This window comes from Halictus rubicundus, chromosome 8 (genome assembly GCF_050948215.1).
Source record: "Halictus rubicundus isolate RS-2024b chromosome 8, iyHalRubi1_principal, whole genome shotgun sequence".
Classification (NCBI taxonomy): domain Eukaryota; kingdom Metazoa; phylum Arthropoda; class Insecta; order Hymenoptera; family Halictidae; genus Halictus; species Halictus rubicundus.
The window spans coordinates 7,869,171-7,887,070 of NC_135156.1; the positions used below are offsets into that span (position 1 = coordinate 7,869,171).

Genomic DNA, 17,900 nt, shown 5'->3' on the forward strand with positions numbered 1-17,900 from the left:
TGACTCAGATTACAATTTAATAATAATCTATTTATGCTCGAACGTCGTTACTAGGAGAAATACGATTACTAGTATCCCGGGCCCGTTACCGAGTATCCCCCCAGCTATTGGGATCGCATGACTGTTATTTATTATCCTATATTTACACTGGAGACCGTTATTAACGGCTCGTATGAATGTTGCTTACTCGCCGAATGAGCATTAATTAATCAAAATGCGTATAATGTTGGAGAGGCGAGGCACCAATACCCGATACAGGTCAGGAAAGATCATTGTGCGATTACCGATCGGAATCGATCGTAGACGCAGTTGGACGACGAGTTTTCTTATGCAAGAAATGACAGGTTCTCAGGATATAGCCCCATTAACACCAAGACATAACGACTGCCGGTCGTTAAACCTGCTTACCGCACGCTTACCTGCTTGCGATCGCCGGTATTCTGCTTTGTAGTTTAGTAGACTCGTATCCTCAAACGATCAGGCCCCATAAATGACGCTTGACGAGACCCAAGTGATCCATTACGAAAAGATATTGTCTCCGGATAACGTATCGTAAATTTCGACCGACCTGGAAATACTAAACACGCGAACAATTTTAGAGCTTTCATAAGAATTTGATTACACGGCAAGAAATCGGATTCGTTCACATTCCACCCGATTCAACCCCTTGCTTGATTTTTTGGGTATTCACATTTCCAATAGGATATTGTGGAGGGATATTTTTACTGTAAAAGTTTGTAGAAGGTAAAATTAAAATTGAATTCTTGCAACAAAAATAAATCCGCAAAGCTAGTTTAAAGCTGAAAAGAAATTCTTTAAAAATAGAAACTCTGATAAATAAATATTATTTAATAGAACAACCATTTCAGACACTCGTCGCTCATCTTTAGAGAAAAATAAAAATGATATGCCTCGATTGCAACAGGCAGAGGCCAAACAGAAATTCCATTGTTCCTCTTACAATTGTAACAAGCTGCACAATTGACGTTCTTAAATAAATGCGTAAAATCCGCAGGATATTTATCACGTGTCGGGAGAAGCAACTTCTTCGAATGATTCCCTGGGCTGAGTGTGTGGTATCTTAATAAATGTATGTGTGACAAAACAGTAGTGGGACAGTAGGTCAGAGTAGAGTAGAGTAAACCGAGCCATGTGCTTCGCTGTCAGATCGTTACCGTTTTATAGTCGTTCCTGGCACTTACGCCGTGGCACAAACAGCACCGCGGAAACATAAAAATTATGCTCGTGCAAACATCCGTGTGCACGAACTATTTCCATCGATTCGGCTTTGTAGCATCAGCCGCCCGAAACGATCGCACGCGTTGTGAAACGTCCGGTATATCATTCTTTACAACGCGAGGAAATCTTGGAGGAAATGAGGAAGCGAGCGGGGAAAGATAGTGAAAGCAAAGGTGAGAGTGGGAAGGCTCTTCGACACAAATTGTGTGCCGGTGAAGGTTTGGCAAGCAGATACTCGTTTCGGTATTTTTACACCTCAATTTCAGATCTTTCGCTTGCGTGGCTGCGAGCGAGACGCGGATTTCACAGGCCGAAATAGAAATTTGTTGATCCGTTCATGCAACCGTGAAAGTATTTGGGTTACCCGTAAGTAATAAATTATTTGCAAAGAATTCGTTTTGCCTTTAGTTCTGTACCGATCGTTGAAGAGGAAACGCGTATTCTTTTAGAGTTTTCGGTAAAGCAGCCTGAGTTCAAAATATTCTAAAAAGTATAATTTTTTTTACAACCCTGTAGTAAAATAGTCATTGCATACTTTTTCATTTCCATGCGGGATTTAATGCAACGGTGACAACAAAGAAAATTTGCTATGTTTATGGAGATGTATTGGAGGTCAATAGATAATAGTAATAGTAATTAGAGTGGGGGAATAAGTCTTGATCTGACGACACTGCCACCGCTACGGGTCGCGAATGACTCCGGCACAGCATACGGAGGGTTAATACAGTTTTCTTTCATGTTTCATTCGTGAAATTATTGCTACAGAAAATCAAAATTCGAAATGGAAAAATACGTGAACTTTCGCAGTCTAATCTTGGGCCGAGCTACGCGATCGCATCGGATTTTGTTTGGTAAACGGGCGCAACGATTTTAATTAAAGTTTCTCGTACCGTAGCACACTTGATTTAAAGGGGGAAACTAATTATTCTCCGTGAACTAGGAATTCGACGCGGAAAATTTAAAAAATGATCCGACAAAGACGCTCCCGTCGTTCGTTTTATCATCTCGGGGCGAACTTCCAACAGGCCGGCAAGATTACTTCATATTTTTCCAGTTTGAACGAAAGCACCAGGGCAACTTTTAAATTTGTTGTGAGAGATATAAGCTGAAAGTCTGACGTCCCCCGCGTTCAGGTTAATGAATAATCATTTTTCTACTTTGTAACCGGATCGGTACACCGACGCGGGGGCGTGGGATCGATGGGAACTTCCCCGGACGAGCCTCAATTATATCGTTCTCGAGTTATCGAAATCTTTCGAGACAAAAATGGAACGAACAGCTAGCTGAAAAAGATATCGGAACCGAGACAGAGATAAATACAGATAAGAGGCACGGATGGAGAAGCCAGGCATAACACCGGACCTAGATATCTTCAAGGATCTGCGAGGAAGTTTCACCTACAAATTGTTTCTTTACAAGTTATTCCAGCTGGAACTTCGCGAGGTTGCGGATCTCAATATTTTCGAACGCCGCCGTTTCATTTGTTTCCCGAACCTCGAACAACGATACGGGTAACAATAGAAACGCGTCAGCGAACGGCGAAAAAAGAATTTCAATTATTATTTTTTTTTGTTTCCCCCACCATATCCACCCATCGGAGTTAAATGGTTTGCAAACGTGTATTCGATTACCAGAATGATTTATTCCGCGGAACGAAGTATGCCGTGCGTATAAAATCGAGAACTCTCGCGCCCGAGATAACGAAATAACTATTCGACTGTTGGAAAAGTTTTAAACCTTTTTTTTTTTTTTGATGTTCCTTAACCGAGAGCCACAGGAATTTCATATTTACGGAATAATGGCGCCACCTACAACATGCTCGATCATCCGTCACTATTGTACGTGTTCGGTTTCCCCGTATTATCGCAAGGATGTTTTTCCCTTTTTGTAAAATACACCTGATAAAGAACCCTTTGAAAGAAATTGTTTAACTGACATGCATCATCAATTCTTCTATCTTTAACTCGTATTCCAGTGAATCTTTTTTAAGCTTGAACGAATCACTTCATCTTTTGCCATCGATGTCAAATTTTTATATAGCTAACCGTACCTGAAAATTACAATCCTACTCTAGTCCGATATGAAGAATATCGAGTACAGTAAAGCCTTGATCTAAGCCAAATCCTCGGGCCCGTTCTATGACATATATCGCGTAGGGCCGCGGATAGGCGAATTGACTAAGATCGCGTAGCTCCGTTCGGCTTTACTGCAGTATTTTATGCGATAGTGTAACAGCGAATTGGTAGGAGGTAAACATGTAAAATTTTTTGGGTAAATACAGATAAATACGTGTGGTATAAAAATCCATTTCTAATTGGCAGGAAAATATTCGCTTTGAATCAGAACGTGGCATTAACACTCGACTGATTCCTCCAAGAGGCATGAACTCGACTATTATTTATGTAACAATATAAATATAAAGTATAAATATAAATATAAAGTATAAATATAAATATAAGTATATAGCTTACGAAAAGACCTAGTTTGAACCTATTTCACGAAAATTTCTCAATCAATTCGACGTATTTTATGGTAACGGTGCGCCGGAAGAATTTAAGGGGAAAAAAGGGAAAATTTGACGGTTTGATGGAACCAGGATTCGATGTATCCATAGAAAATTCGGTTCCGTAACGTTTGAACATTTTCGAGCGGAACGAATGTTTTCGTTCCTCACGAAATCTGTCTGTCGTCTGTCACTTCCTTTGCCGGGGCACACGTCTGGGAAATCAAATCTCCGCTCTGTTCGCGATAATTCGTCAGTATTGATTAACCAGTATGATTGCGGTGTCCCTCGGTGGAACGAGACTTGTATCGAACCGACGGCGTCTGTCGGTGTGCGAGTCGCCACCCACTCGCACCTACACACGCGCATACGTACACACACGCACACACAGAAATGTCCCATGGTATATCGTCCTGTTCGTAAGCTGTTGTGCTCCTCGTCATTCTCTCCTACATTCGATGACCTGCCCATATACCAGCCAGTCAGATTCGATGTCGTTCCATATCACGGTTCTAACGTATCCGTTGGGATATTACTGCTACAGTAGCCGCAAAAAGTTTCATCCGCGAAATATTATACGCGATCACCTAATTGACTATCCACGCCTCGCCATCCCTGCCACGGTTCCACTGATCAGAGCTAATTCATTAATAATTAATCATTATTCACCCTTCGACAGCGGATGCGATCATTTCGTAGCAAGTACTTCCACTGAAATCTTTACTGCATCAATTTTCTAGTTTATTTAGAAAATTTTGATAGAGAGTTGTACAGTGTCAATTTTCTTGTTTATCTAGAAAATTTTGATAGAGAGATGTACAGTGTCAATTTTCTTGTTTATCTAGAAAGTTTTGATAGAGAGATGTACAGTGTCAATTTTCTAGTTTATTTGGAAAATTACGATAGAGAGATGTACAGTGTCAATTATTTATTTTATTTAGAAAATTTCGATAGAGAAATGTACAGTGTCAATTTTCTTGTTTATTTAGAACATTTTGATAGAGAGTTGTACAGTGTCAATTTTCTTGTTTATCTAGAAAATTTTGATAGAGAGATGTACAGTGTCAATTTTCTAGTTTATTTGGAAAATTTCGATAGAGAGTTGTACAGTGTCAATTATTTATTTTATTTAGAAAATTTCGGTAGAGAGGTGTACAGTGTCAATTTTCTTGTTTATTTAGAAAATTTCGGTAGAGATTTGTATAGTGACAGTTTTCTATTTTATTCGGAAAATTTCGATAGAGATTTGTACAGTGTCAATTTTCTATTTTCTTCAGAAAATTTCGATAGAGAGATGTACAGTGTCAATTTTCTATTTTGTTTATAAAATTTTGATAGACATTTATGTAGAGAGTATCAATTTTCTAGTTCATTTAGAATATTTTGATAGAGATTTGTATAGTGACAGTTTTCTATTTTATTTAGGAAATTTCGACAGAGATTTGTACAGTGTCAATTTCCTATTTTATTTAGAAGTATATAACAAATATTAAGAATATTTTCTATTTTTTTTTTATTTAGATTTTTATTTATTTGTATATTTATTAACCTTTGTGTGATACTATGTTCACTCGGACTACGAAATATCGTACTGCAGATTTTCTAAAATTCCGTAAAAATTCGGGAAGATAGTACAGGAATGTATAGTACAGTATTGTATATTAAAACTTCGTATGGGAATTAATGAATTCCGAATGAAGACATTGCCAACTCAGCAACCAAAAAATAATCCCATAAACCGGATCAATTTAATAAACGGAGTGAGAACTGAAAAGTGAGGATTTATGACGGTCATTATTATTTTAATCTTCTCGCATCTCATAAATCTTTAAAAATATCAGCTTGATACAAAAATTGATGAAATTTATGAAAAACTGTGTTCTTTTATACAATATACATCTTGTTCTTATAAAATAGTAATTATCAACAAAACGCAACTTTTTTCATACAACTCGCTTTACTAATATATTCATGACTGCTATAACACTTTTATAGTAGACATACGAAACATGCTGATTTCTTTCTAGTTAATTGGTCGTCAAATCTTGCGAGGTGAATTTTATGACTCATAAATTGTTATCATAAAGTGGTTAGCATTCAATGTTGTATTTGATATATTCATTTTTCCATTTATCGGTCAAAACGTTCTATAAAATTTGCTTTCTAAAATCGGACATTTATAATACAGAATCTGTCAAGACAATAAAAGACTTTAAAGTAATTACAAGTATAGGTAATACGTACAATTAAGTATTATTACAATTTTTTTTTAAACCAGTTTATAACCATATCGGATAAATTTTTTTAATCGTATCAGTTTTTCAACTGTTAGTATACAAATTCATCGATACACGGATATTATAACGCGACTAATAGAAGGTAAACGATCGTCCAGAAAAAAAGAGATGTTTTTCGTCACACGCGATGGCGCCGAGCCTAGCAGCCACGAATTCGGTTAATAAATTCGTTCATAAAGGATTAACGTGATAATTTCCAGACAGTCCTCGGCCGGTTAAATTGAATTCCATCGGTATATAATAAAAACTCTAGCCGGCTCAAAATGATCGGTCGGATTTAAATTTAATCTATTACTCATAAATATGTCGATTTAATAAATATATATGCATATACACTGTTGCAATCGTTCAACTTTCCGCGTTTGGCTTTTAAGCGATTCCAGGAAAAATTCATCAGCCGTGGCCTTTTCCGAGTAATCCGTTCACCGATAATAAAGCACCGCCGCTATACGCACATCCACCGAATCGCCGTTTTAAAACTGGCCGAATTTCACGGTTTGGTGATTTCATTTTTAAACAGAGGCGGCGCATCGAACGCATACAATTTGCGATACGATCATGTGAACTTATGTCAGAAAAACGCTCGTTTCACGCGCAATTATTTGAACTAATACGTAATCTCGCGGCCATGTTTGTTTTCTCATAAAAAATTTACTAAAAATCCGCAAACGCTGGGAATAAAAAAAAAAAGAAGCAAAAACAAGGAACCATTCCATAAACCTGCCATTGACAAATGACCGGTTTTTCATTTTTCATTCTACAATTATTGAAATTATTAGGATTTTTTTTTAAATAAAAAAAATATTCTTAAGTCTTAAAATTAAGTCTTAAGTAATAAATTGTAACACAGGTGTATTACGAATTGTATTTGCAAAATAATCTTACTGTTTAATTCGTTTCTCCGTAAAAACTTTTGAGAACTGTTTCACAAAATTAAGAGATTTTAATGACCGTATGCCCGCAACGTTTTCCACGATAAAATGTTTGCAGAATTTCTGGATCGAGGCTGTCTCGATCGATTTGAACAGTCATTTCTATATGAATTTCTGTAGTTGTGAAATGGCACGACCTCGATTGTCTGTTTTTTTTTTAATTATATTTATCGTTGGATGTATTCAACGATTCTTGAACGGGCAGATATTTTAATCACATATAAATATGATTGGCAATATAACAAGTAATATTCATCTCGCAGTATAAATATATTCTCGGCATTGTTGTTATTGAATCGTCGGCTCCCTTTATTAATACACGGACGGAATTTTTCATTGTTCGCGATGCTTTGATGTATGGACCTGTTATCGTAAAGGACGCGTGGTATTGTTACGCACAATCCGATTCGGATTGCACTACCAGATTAGTATGTTTGCGAAGCATTGATTGCGCTGGTCAGCTCTTATTGGTCGCAGCATGAGGGCTATCGGAGCAATCGTGATAACATGGACCGAAGTACGCGCAGCTGAAAGTTCGCCGGAATTAATGAAATTCGTTCATTACTGATACCGTATTTTATCAATCGAACAAACTCCGAAATAATTATGCTAAGCTGACCTACATCAGAGTTCTCGTTTCGCTGCCTGGATGCTCCCCCTCCCACTCCTCTTTCTCTTATATTGCGGTCGAACGATTTTTATAAATCTATCCGCAACCGAAAAGTAATAAAAACAAAGTCGATTGCACGATCAATATTAATTTTGGCGCGTTCACCGTCGAATCATTAAATACCTACAAAATCGGGCCACGGTTGTTTAATGACACGGAAAATGAAAAGTCGATGCTTATAGCCCGATATATTACCAGCTATTAAAGGTTCATAAACAATTGTATCGCCTGCATGCCATTGGCGCGCGATCAAAATGTTAACTACAATTCTCATTTGCATATTCCGAATTGTCGCGACTCCTTTCAATTAACAGGTTGATAAGAACAATTCTGGAGATAATCGCGTTTATTGATCAAAATGGGACACCCTGTATATGAATGCATAAAATCCGCAGTCCGGTTATAATGTTCATCTGAACGTTTCAAAAATGTACATGGCAAGGTCTAGTTGTAATATTCATCTACAAATTAAAAAAAAAAATAGACATGGCACGTTTTGGTACTTCTCGATTGAAATACGAATTTAGAAGAGTTAGGTATCAATACCGAATTTATTGCAGCATTCTGAAAAGGTGAAAGCTACTCATTTTTGTTATGAATGCATAAAATCTAGTCAAAATATTTATTCATATATTTTTTGACAAATGGTCATGGCGCTTTTCACATTGTGTTTCTCGATCGAAATACAAGATTTTGAAGAGTTGTGTATCGATTCCGAATTTATTGTAGCATTCTGAAAAGGTGAAAGCTACTCATTTTTGTTACAAATGCATAAAATCTAGTTAAAATATTTATTCATCAATTTCTTGACAAATGGTCGTGGCGCATTTTGACATTGTGCTTCTCGATCGATGTACAAGATTTTGAAGAGTTGGGCATCGATACCGAATTTATTGCACCATTCTGAAAAGGTGAAAGCTACTCATTTTTGTTACAAATGCATAAAATCTAGTTAAAATATTTATTCATCAATTTCTTGACAAATGGTCACGGCGCGTTTTGACATTGTGCTTCTCGAGTGAAATACGAACTGTAGAGGAGCCGGGTACTGATACGCATTTATTCCGGCATTCCGAAAACGCGAAAGCTTTCTTTCTTCGTATTAGTCGATCGTTTTCCGCGACGTCGATAGATACGGAACGTTTTATCATCGGCAAACTTCAAACCAGAAACGAAAGCGGTTTGTCATTGTCGTGGTGCTCGCGAGCATTTCGACGTATCGCTTTCACCGTAAAATCACTCGTTTAGCCGTACTTATCGAGCAAGATTTTCACAACGGTCACGGCGTACTTTCACGTAACACTTCGACCGTCTCTCTGCTCTCTTTCTCTTTTTCGTTTGCAAGCCTCTCTGTCTCTCTCCCTCTCTCGCTCTCTTTCTTCCTTTCTCTCTTTCCGTTGCTTTTGATACGCGTCATTTCTCTTTCACGAAAAGCCCACGTATCGCAGTTTCGGAGGCGTATGTACCCAGCCGGGCCAATGGCGTTCGAGCATGATTAGTTTTCTACACGGAATACCCGTTAGGAAAGTGTGTCAAGATGCCCGTGAGTTTCTCCACTCGGTTGGCTGGCTTATAAAATTATGATAAATTTCGTCGCGCTACAGATACTACATTCGCGACCAGCCCGAGAAAGCTCCCTTTACAAGCTCGAGCTTGACAGCCGGCAGGTTTATCGCGCTTCATTAGTCTTCCTGCCGCGTCGACATTTATTCCAGTAGAATTCCATGAGCAGTTTGACAGTCGTAAACTGCTCCGTGGAATGAATCAGCTGTATACAGTCAGTCACGCTACTCGAGGATGGCTTCGCGGCTGAGAGCCGTGCCTGTTGTACAATTAGGTTGCGGAAAGAACAACAACAAAAAAAAACTCTCCGAATGTCGAGCTAAAAGAGCACACTAGAAATTGCTCGATTTTCGATAATTGGTGACAAGGAACAATTTTAGTAGGTCATTTTCTTATCCCTCTTAAAGAATACGAAATATATACGGTGTGTCCCAAAAATATTGTACTTACTGAGAAGGGTTCCTGAGGTCATTTGAAGCAACTTTTTCCTTTACGAAAATGTTGTCCGTGGCTTTGTTCGAGAGTTATTAACGAAAAACACGGACCAATCAGAGCGCGCCTACATTGGACGGAGGCCGGCTCGGTGGTAAATCCCGATGAGCGTGGCATTGGTATTGGCCGAGCCGGAATTCGTCCGCTGTAGCCGCCCTCTGATTGGTCCGCGTTTTTCGTACATAACTTCTCAACGAAGCCACGGAGAATATTTTCGCAAAGGAAAAAGTTACTTCAAATCACTTCGAGAATCACACCTTTCAAGGAAGTACAACATTTTTCGGACACCCTGTATAACCGTTTATCGACGAATTTTATGGATTCATAATAAAATTGAATAAATTTAAGCCAGCTAGAAGATTGAACATATTAAGTCTTCTAAAATTGTTTTAAAAGAAAGAAATTTCTTAGTAAGAATCCACGGTCTAAAAACTACTTTTCCAGGAAATGATAAAAAAATTCTAAAAAATTAACCCTTAGCACTCGAATGGCGACTGTGAGGCGCCACTAAAAATTGCTGTATCAGTATTCAAAATATTTTTTGCATTATTAAATTTGTTTGTATTTAATAAATTACTAAACATTTCGGTATTGTACGAGTAAATTGCAGCATTTTTCTATGCATAACATGAACAAAAAATATATAGAAGGGAAATATTCTGGGTCGGAAGATACGTTTGGTTTTTTAGTTAAAATAGCTTCGAGTGCAAAGGGTTAATCTGCCCCAGTTGAGGGATTACGACCTTTTGCTTTCGGAAATGATCATTTTGAAATTCAGCTGGCAAGTTTGTCGTGGATTGATGTCAATCACATTCGAAAACCATAAAATTCCTGTTACGTGGAAGCCATAATCGACAACCAGTTCGCCAACTTTACATCCGCGCGTATGTCCAATAAGTATAACAGCACGTGTGACGCTCGACTATGTACGAATCATGCGAACGTAGTCCGGCGTTGATTAATACGCCATTTAGAGGGTTCTCTATTTATTAGTTCCTACATTTTAAAGACCAACGCTTTCAACGCTGAAGTTTCCTTTAATTGATATATACCTGCCACAAATATATGGAGGGAAATCATCGATAGTTAACTTAGGGGAAAAACTTTAATTTGTCGATTTCAATGCAACGGAAGTGCGACACACATATTTATGTTTTCATTTAATATTCGCTAACAAGGTAACTCATTACTGTAGCTTCAATGCATTAATGATAAAATGGACAGGTGGAATGTAAAACAGTAAAAACATTACAAGAATTTCAAAACATCATAACAACTTTATAAGTTATTTAATTTATTGAAAGACAAAATCAATTTTTATATGTTCCGTTCGCTGCAATTAATACAGAAAACTTTCACAGAAAAAATCTGCAGTAAAGTGATGGACCAAATTACTGTGGGGGTACCAATTACCGTGCCTGTATTAATTATACTTATTTTTAAAGCATAATGAATTTTAGAAAAGAGCTACGTAACATATATTAACTGATTTTAATGAAAAGATTTAATATCTTTTTCTTACTATTCATTACGCTTTAAAAATAAGTATAATTAATACAGGCCCAGTAATTGGTACAATCACAGTAATTGGGTCCCTTACCCTATTAATAGTAGTACGATATCGTGGAATAGTAATCAAGAAACTGTGGATTTTTATGGAAAAAATTGCCTGCATTAATTGAAGGAATATAGGGTTGAAGTGAATTTTTTCGGTAATAATTTTAATTTTTATTACTTTTCAGATATTTAAAATAAAAATGAGTTGTAATGGACCGATAGCATAATTCAGCCTGCGAAGCGATAAAATGTCGAAACGATTCGTTTCTTCTGCGCACCATTTAGGTGAGCCATAGAAGAGAGACAAGAATGATCGAGTATCTGTGTGTAAACGTCATTTAGCCTTGAGTCCGGACGTGACCTACGACAATCCTACTGCGCACCTAACTAATTATCTAAGAACGATAATACTCAACGTGTCACGGTTACGCCGCGAGTCTCGATATAAATTATATTACCTCGAGTACATTATTTATTTTTATGATTCCAGTTAATTGGTGACACGTGCTTTTCCTTGCGCTTTATTTTTATCCAACCAATGGACTGTGATCTTTATGCAAAACAAAAATTTGTTAACGTAATTCACGAAGGTTAAGGTCAAACAGAAATTTATTTCTTCTGTCAATGATTTATTACTCCATTAACGTTGATGTAAAACAAAAAAAGTATTTTACAACTATCGTGTCGTTAACATTTCTAATTCTGTCCTAGCCCATAAACATTCGCAGCCTACCGATCACAAATAAAATCAAACATTGATTAAAGATTGCGTTCGTTTACGTGAGGATTTTCATAGTTACAATTGGACTATTAAATATACAATTATATATAATTAGACTAATTAGGTTTATGAAAAAATGAGCATGTCAAATACAAAATTGTGAAGATGGTTACAAGTATCTAAGAACACTGTTTTTGACTTATGAAAAGTATTGAAAGTATTACAAGAAGAAGTACCTTCTTATTCAATTTCTTTTTCTTTCCATTGGCCTGGAAAATTTTTATTCTGTATAAAAATTCACTATCATATAGTATGCTAGTAGCAAACGTTCCAGGTACTGAATTATATTAAATAAACTCATATATATATATATATATATATATATATATATATATAATAAAATAATAAAATAATTTAATCACGGCCAGATAAGCAATTCAGTGATGGTAAGTGAAAATGGCTTATATAAAAAAAAATTCTTAACTACATACAGTGAATAAAATCGAAACAATTTTATTGTTAAACGAACATCTCGTTACACTATATTATTGTTGTTCTTCTATGAAATACCGACACTGGAGGATTATGCCGTGGCTCTAACGATTTCACCGGTATATTAAAATGATCACGTTAAATTGCGAAAACAATTTATAATTGATCAGATGCAAATGAGATGTACATAAACTAATGAACAAGATATCAAAATCGACTCGTAAAAGACACTTTCAAAGGAATTTTCGACCACCGCCGGAGGGGAACGTCTATCTCCAGGCGGCGATCGGAAGTTAAAAATTACGATTCAAATGCAAATGCGATTGCGACTCGTCATTAGCTCCAGAAATGGTTTCCGTGGTTGAATAATAAAGCGCAATTAGCAAGTCAATGTACGGGGCAAAGAATTTGGAAGATAATGCGAACCTTGTCCGATTGTTCGCGAAAAGTAGCTGAATGATCGTTCGAACGCGGCCGATAGCCGATGCCGTTTCATCGCGGTTCAACAAATTCTTCGGAAATCCGCGGCCCGATTGCTAATTTATGTCTTATTTATGAGTTTTAATCAATGGCGCAGATAAAATCGAGCCAATGCTGGCGGACAGATATCGGAGCGGCGATCGTCGGGTTGAGATCTCGCGTCCGCAAACGAAGCGCCAATGTTTACCGGTGTTATCGCGCGGGTCGTGCCGCGGCGTTATCGCTGCTACGATCGACGTGTACCGTTAGTGATTGTTATGGGATACTTTTTAGGTAATATACGCGGCACACAGCTCGAGAAAGCCGGTCTCGCTATTCCACATCTCGCGATGCCCGGACACGTTCCGGACACTTGTATAATACAGTTTATCATGGGAGCGGTGTCGGTGGTTCGTAGTAACGCGAGAATTTCCGTATTTTGTGAAACATTCAATAATTATTTTCAGTATCGTGTCGTCCGATATGTCAAACAATCTCAACCCAATTGGTTCAATCAAACAAAAAAGTTATCCAGAACGTCCTCGCTGCCCGCATATTTGCATCTGTCCGAACGCATTGTGAGTCACCGAGAGGTCCCAACAGAAAGCATTAACTTTAACCCTTTGCACTCGAAGCTATTATAACCCCGAAACGAAACATTTCTCCCGACCTAGAATATTTCCCTTCTATATACAGTGACTCCCAAAAATATTCGGACACTAGCTATAACTAACTTTACGACTTGATAATTCCTTTGTTAATAAAGCAATCGTCCCGGGAATTGTTTCTAGCAATAAAAGATCTATTAATGTTGATAAACATAAATAATTTATTTCAAAAATATACATAAATTCCATAATAAAAATTAGTAAAAGAAATAATGTACCATTTTTGGCTCACAAAAATATTCGGACAATATTAATTTTTCAATTTAGATAATGTAATTTAGCATTATAAAATTTGTTTAATACTTCGTGGCATAACCATTTTGTTTAAGAACATGTCTTAACCTGTTTGGCATATTGTTTGTAATTTTTTAAAAATATTCAACAGTTATATTCGACCACTCAGTTGCAAGTCTTTGCTTTAATTCAGCTATCGATGTAATTGGGGTTTTTCGAATTTTTCTATCAAATTCATCCCATAAATTCTCGATAGGATTAAGGTCCGGTGATTGGGGCGGCGAATGAAGAATTTTGGGGCAGCGTTATAATAAAAATTATTGCACAATACGTGACTTGTGCTTGGGGTCGTTGTCTTGGTAAAACTTAAAAGTATTATTAAGCCCCATTTTTTCAGCACTTTGAATTAAATTATTTTTGAGTACATTTAAATAATGATTTTTGTCCATGATACCGTCAATAAACACTAGGTTACCGACTCCATATGACGAAATGCAACCCCAGTCCATTACGCTGTCTCCACCGTGTTTCACTGTACCTCTTGTATTTTCAAAATTAAACTCTTTATTCGCTTTCCGCCACACCATAGTTCTTCCGTCGGAATTGTACAGCAAATATGACATCCTTCCACCATGTCTCATCCTTAGAAATTAGCTCTCTTGCAAAAGTTTTTCGTTTATTCCTATTCTTTTCGTTGATAAATGGTTTTTTTCTAGCTACTCTTCCATTGTAACCAGCTTGCCTCAGCACTCTCCGAACTGTTTCGGCTGAAACATTTTTGGAGCTTTCTCCTAATAGCTCACTAACTAGTTTTGGGGCACTTAAGCGCGGATTTTTGTTCACTTTCCGAATAATTTTGCTTTTCTCCCTCGTACATAAGAGACTTGGTCTTCCAGTTTGCGGAATAGAATCAATGCGATCCTCAATATAAAATCGTCGACAGATATCTGCAGCAGTACTTTTACTTATACGAAGCATTGCACTAATATCGCGATAGGTTTTTCCTTTTTCTCGATGAAAAATTACAAGCTGTCGCACATCGAAACTCGTATTCTTTCCTTTGCGACCCATTTTGAACGAATTCACGTTTACTACTGACAGTAGTGAGGTGGCATGGACATCTAATGGTCCACGAGATTCTGTTTGTAAACAAACGTTTTCCCGTTCTTGGAATATCGGTAACCCCAGAAGGCGATTGCCAGAGAAATATAATACGTGTCCGAATATTTTTGTGAGCCACAAATGGTCCATTATTTCGTTTAATAATATATATTATGAAACGTATGTATATTTTTCAAATAAAGTATATATGTTTATCATCCTTAATAAATGTTTCATTGCTAGAAACAATCTCCAGGGCGATTGCTTTATCAACAAACGAATTATTAAGTCATAAATTTAGTTATACCTAGTGTCCGAATATTTATGGGAGTCACTGTATATATTTTTCATGTTATACATACGGGAATGGTGCAATTTACTCCTACAAAACTGAAATGTTCAGTAATTTATTACATACAAATAAATTTAATAATTTAAAAAATATTTTGAATAATGATATAGCAATTCTTAGTGGTGCCTTACAGTCACCATTCGAGTGCTGAGGGTTAATTGTCCGCGTTTCCGGTGGAAGGGACTTCCACTTTTGGATCCGAAACAGCCCGGTCGAGACGCTTTTCAGAAAAGTTTTCGCCGCGGCACTTTAGACCAGACCGCCGAAATCGTGCACGGTCGAATCCGTTCGAGAGCGACGTGTACGGTTCTCGTGGTTTTCTCGTGCGCACGGGATCATGCTATCGTGGTTCCAGGTGGCAGCGAACAATTCCGGGGAGGTTGGTGGCAGGTTTGATAATGGCAGTGCGAACGAAAGGAGGGATCGAACGTCGCGTTACTCCGCTCCAGATGAGACGTTCTAGAGAGTAGGTGGGTCGTATGCGAGGGTTCAACCCAGGGCGGTAGCGTGCCTCGGGCGATTGATGACTTGTGACCCACTTTTAAAGGCTTGTGGCCTAGATGCGAGGGTGCCGTGACCCGATCTAAGATATCAGGCTTCCTTCACTCCCCCACCGACTTCTCCTCGCCCACAAACTACCCGTCTCATCGTTCCTCTTTTTTTTTTATTCTCCCCCCTCGTTCTTTTTACTCTTTCTCGTCTCGTCCCCGTGCCATCTACTTCACAGATGACGGTTCTCCGGACGTGGGTAGTCGGGACATAACTCTTGTCCTCGCGGGATTCTCGTGGCTTCCTCTTCGTCTTGAATTTCGCTGGCCTGCGTTACTCTCTTCTCTGCTTTAAGGTCGAACGCATGTAAATTTTAACAAGCTTTCCACCCTAACATTGCCCCTCTTCCTCGGTCAACGATTAATTGTTTTTCTTTCCCCTCCACGATTTCCAACCGTTAAACGTCGCCTTCCTGGTTCGCTGCGTTCTACTTTGACTTTAATTAGCCGGTGCCACGCGGATAGTTTCGACGATTTCGTGACAGCCATGGCTACGGTCGTTCGAACTCTAACGCTTTCACTTTTTTAACATATTAACCGTCCAATGCGAAAGCAGCCATTATTTACCTGTTTGGTTTAACACGAAAGAGAATAATTGTTGTATAATTTTCGTTATATAAACGATTTAAAGATTATAATAACGAATAAGTACTAAAATGTAAGCAAATAAATAATAGATATTTCTGGAGTAAAACGATTGATCCAACTGAGATAAATATAATATTTTGGTGTTAATGCGCACAATGTATGCTGTTTTCTTAATGGCAATTAGCCTCCTATTAGTTTAATTGTAATCGAAAGTTGCGACAGCGAAGGAAGTCTTCTTTGAAATGAAGTTTACACGCGCCGGCACGAATTAATTGCGTCGCAGCGTCGTGCTGGGAAAAGTGTAAACGCGAAGGATGGTAGTTTTCAGTGTCGACTCGTTGTCTTCCGCCCCGTTCGAAAGAACAACAGAAATTGATACCCTTGCGCCAAGTTCTCGCCATCAATCTTTGTGAATCAGGTTACGCAACAATTGCGTAACAAGGACAATTGCAGTGTCTTTAATAACAGCCATAACTGGTCATGTAACGTGCTGTTGTGACCGACAAGAAGAAATTCATCCGCGTCGGTTCCCTATCTTCAAGACAATGATAAAACGTCAACTCCGTCACCGCAGTAATTACTCGCAGCTGATAAATTTGCAAACGTGCGGTGCACGCAAGAGGTAACTGTATCATTATCTGTCTGCGCCCTCATACGACGCGAATAATCGGCAGAGTTACATGTTCGTTTATAGATATTGCAGCAAGTACAGTGAATTCTTGATATGTGTCAACAACGCGGGTCTTGCCAGCCAGGAGACATACCCGTGTTATGTTTTCACTCCTCGGCGTCCGAGGCCTCTCGAGCCTCGAGGCTCCTCACTGGGGATAATTCCGCGACGTTTATCATCCAGGCCTTGGCGACATATACAGGGTGTTCGGGAAATCGTGGTACAACCGACAGGGGGATTTTTCCAACGGGGCTTCACTTTCGAGAAAATCGAGTTTGAAAACTCGCGAATTCGGGAGAGAAAGCACTGTATGTGGTAAACAAAATTATAATTTTTAATCGTGAACAGCATGGAGATTCGTTTACGTCCTGTCGATTGCAAATAGTTATCGGTAACGACAAATTCTTTGAATTTCGCATAAAATTTTTGAAATAATTTCTCAAGATTATTTGGCGGTTCTTATTCTTTCAAGTGACACGCAGCCGAACAGATAAATATATTTTTCAAATCATTTATTCCGATACCGGCCACGTCTGGTGGAAAACCGGACGAAGTTCGTCCGCCGATAATCTCCATCATTCCCACTTTCTGGCCGCGGGGACAACATTCATATCCTCCTGTCTTTCCTGCTCAGCTTTCTTCGACGCCTATCTAAACTGTGACGGGATCGTGCACCGGAAGGAACGACGTTATGTGTGTATAAAGTTTTGTTCATCGGTGCGGAGAGGCACATTGTAAAGAAAGGTGTCCAAGAGAGGTACGGAACGAGGTGGTAAAAGAGAGAGAGAGAGAGAGAGGGACAAACAGAAGGGGC

The 17,900-nt window shown here is 38.2% G+C and overlaps 1 protein-coding gene across 3 annotated transcripts in view; it reads left to right on the forward strand.

The window, feature by feature from the left end:
* LOC143356064 (CCR4-NOT transcription complex subunit 6-like) overlaps nt 1-17,900 on the forward strand; it is a 585,211-nt gene that overhangs the window by 60,165 nt on the left and 507,146 nt on the right. The window lies entirely within an intron of this gene.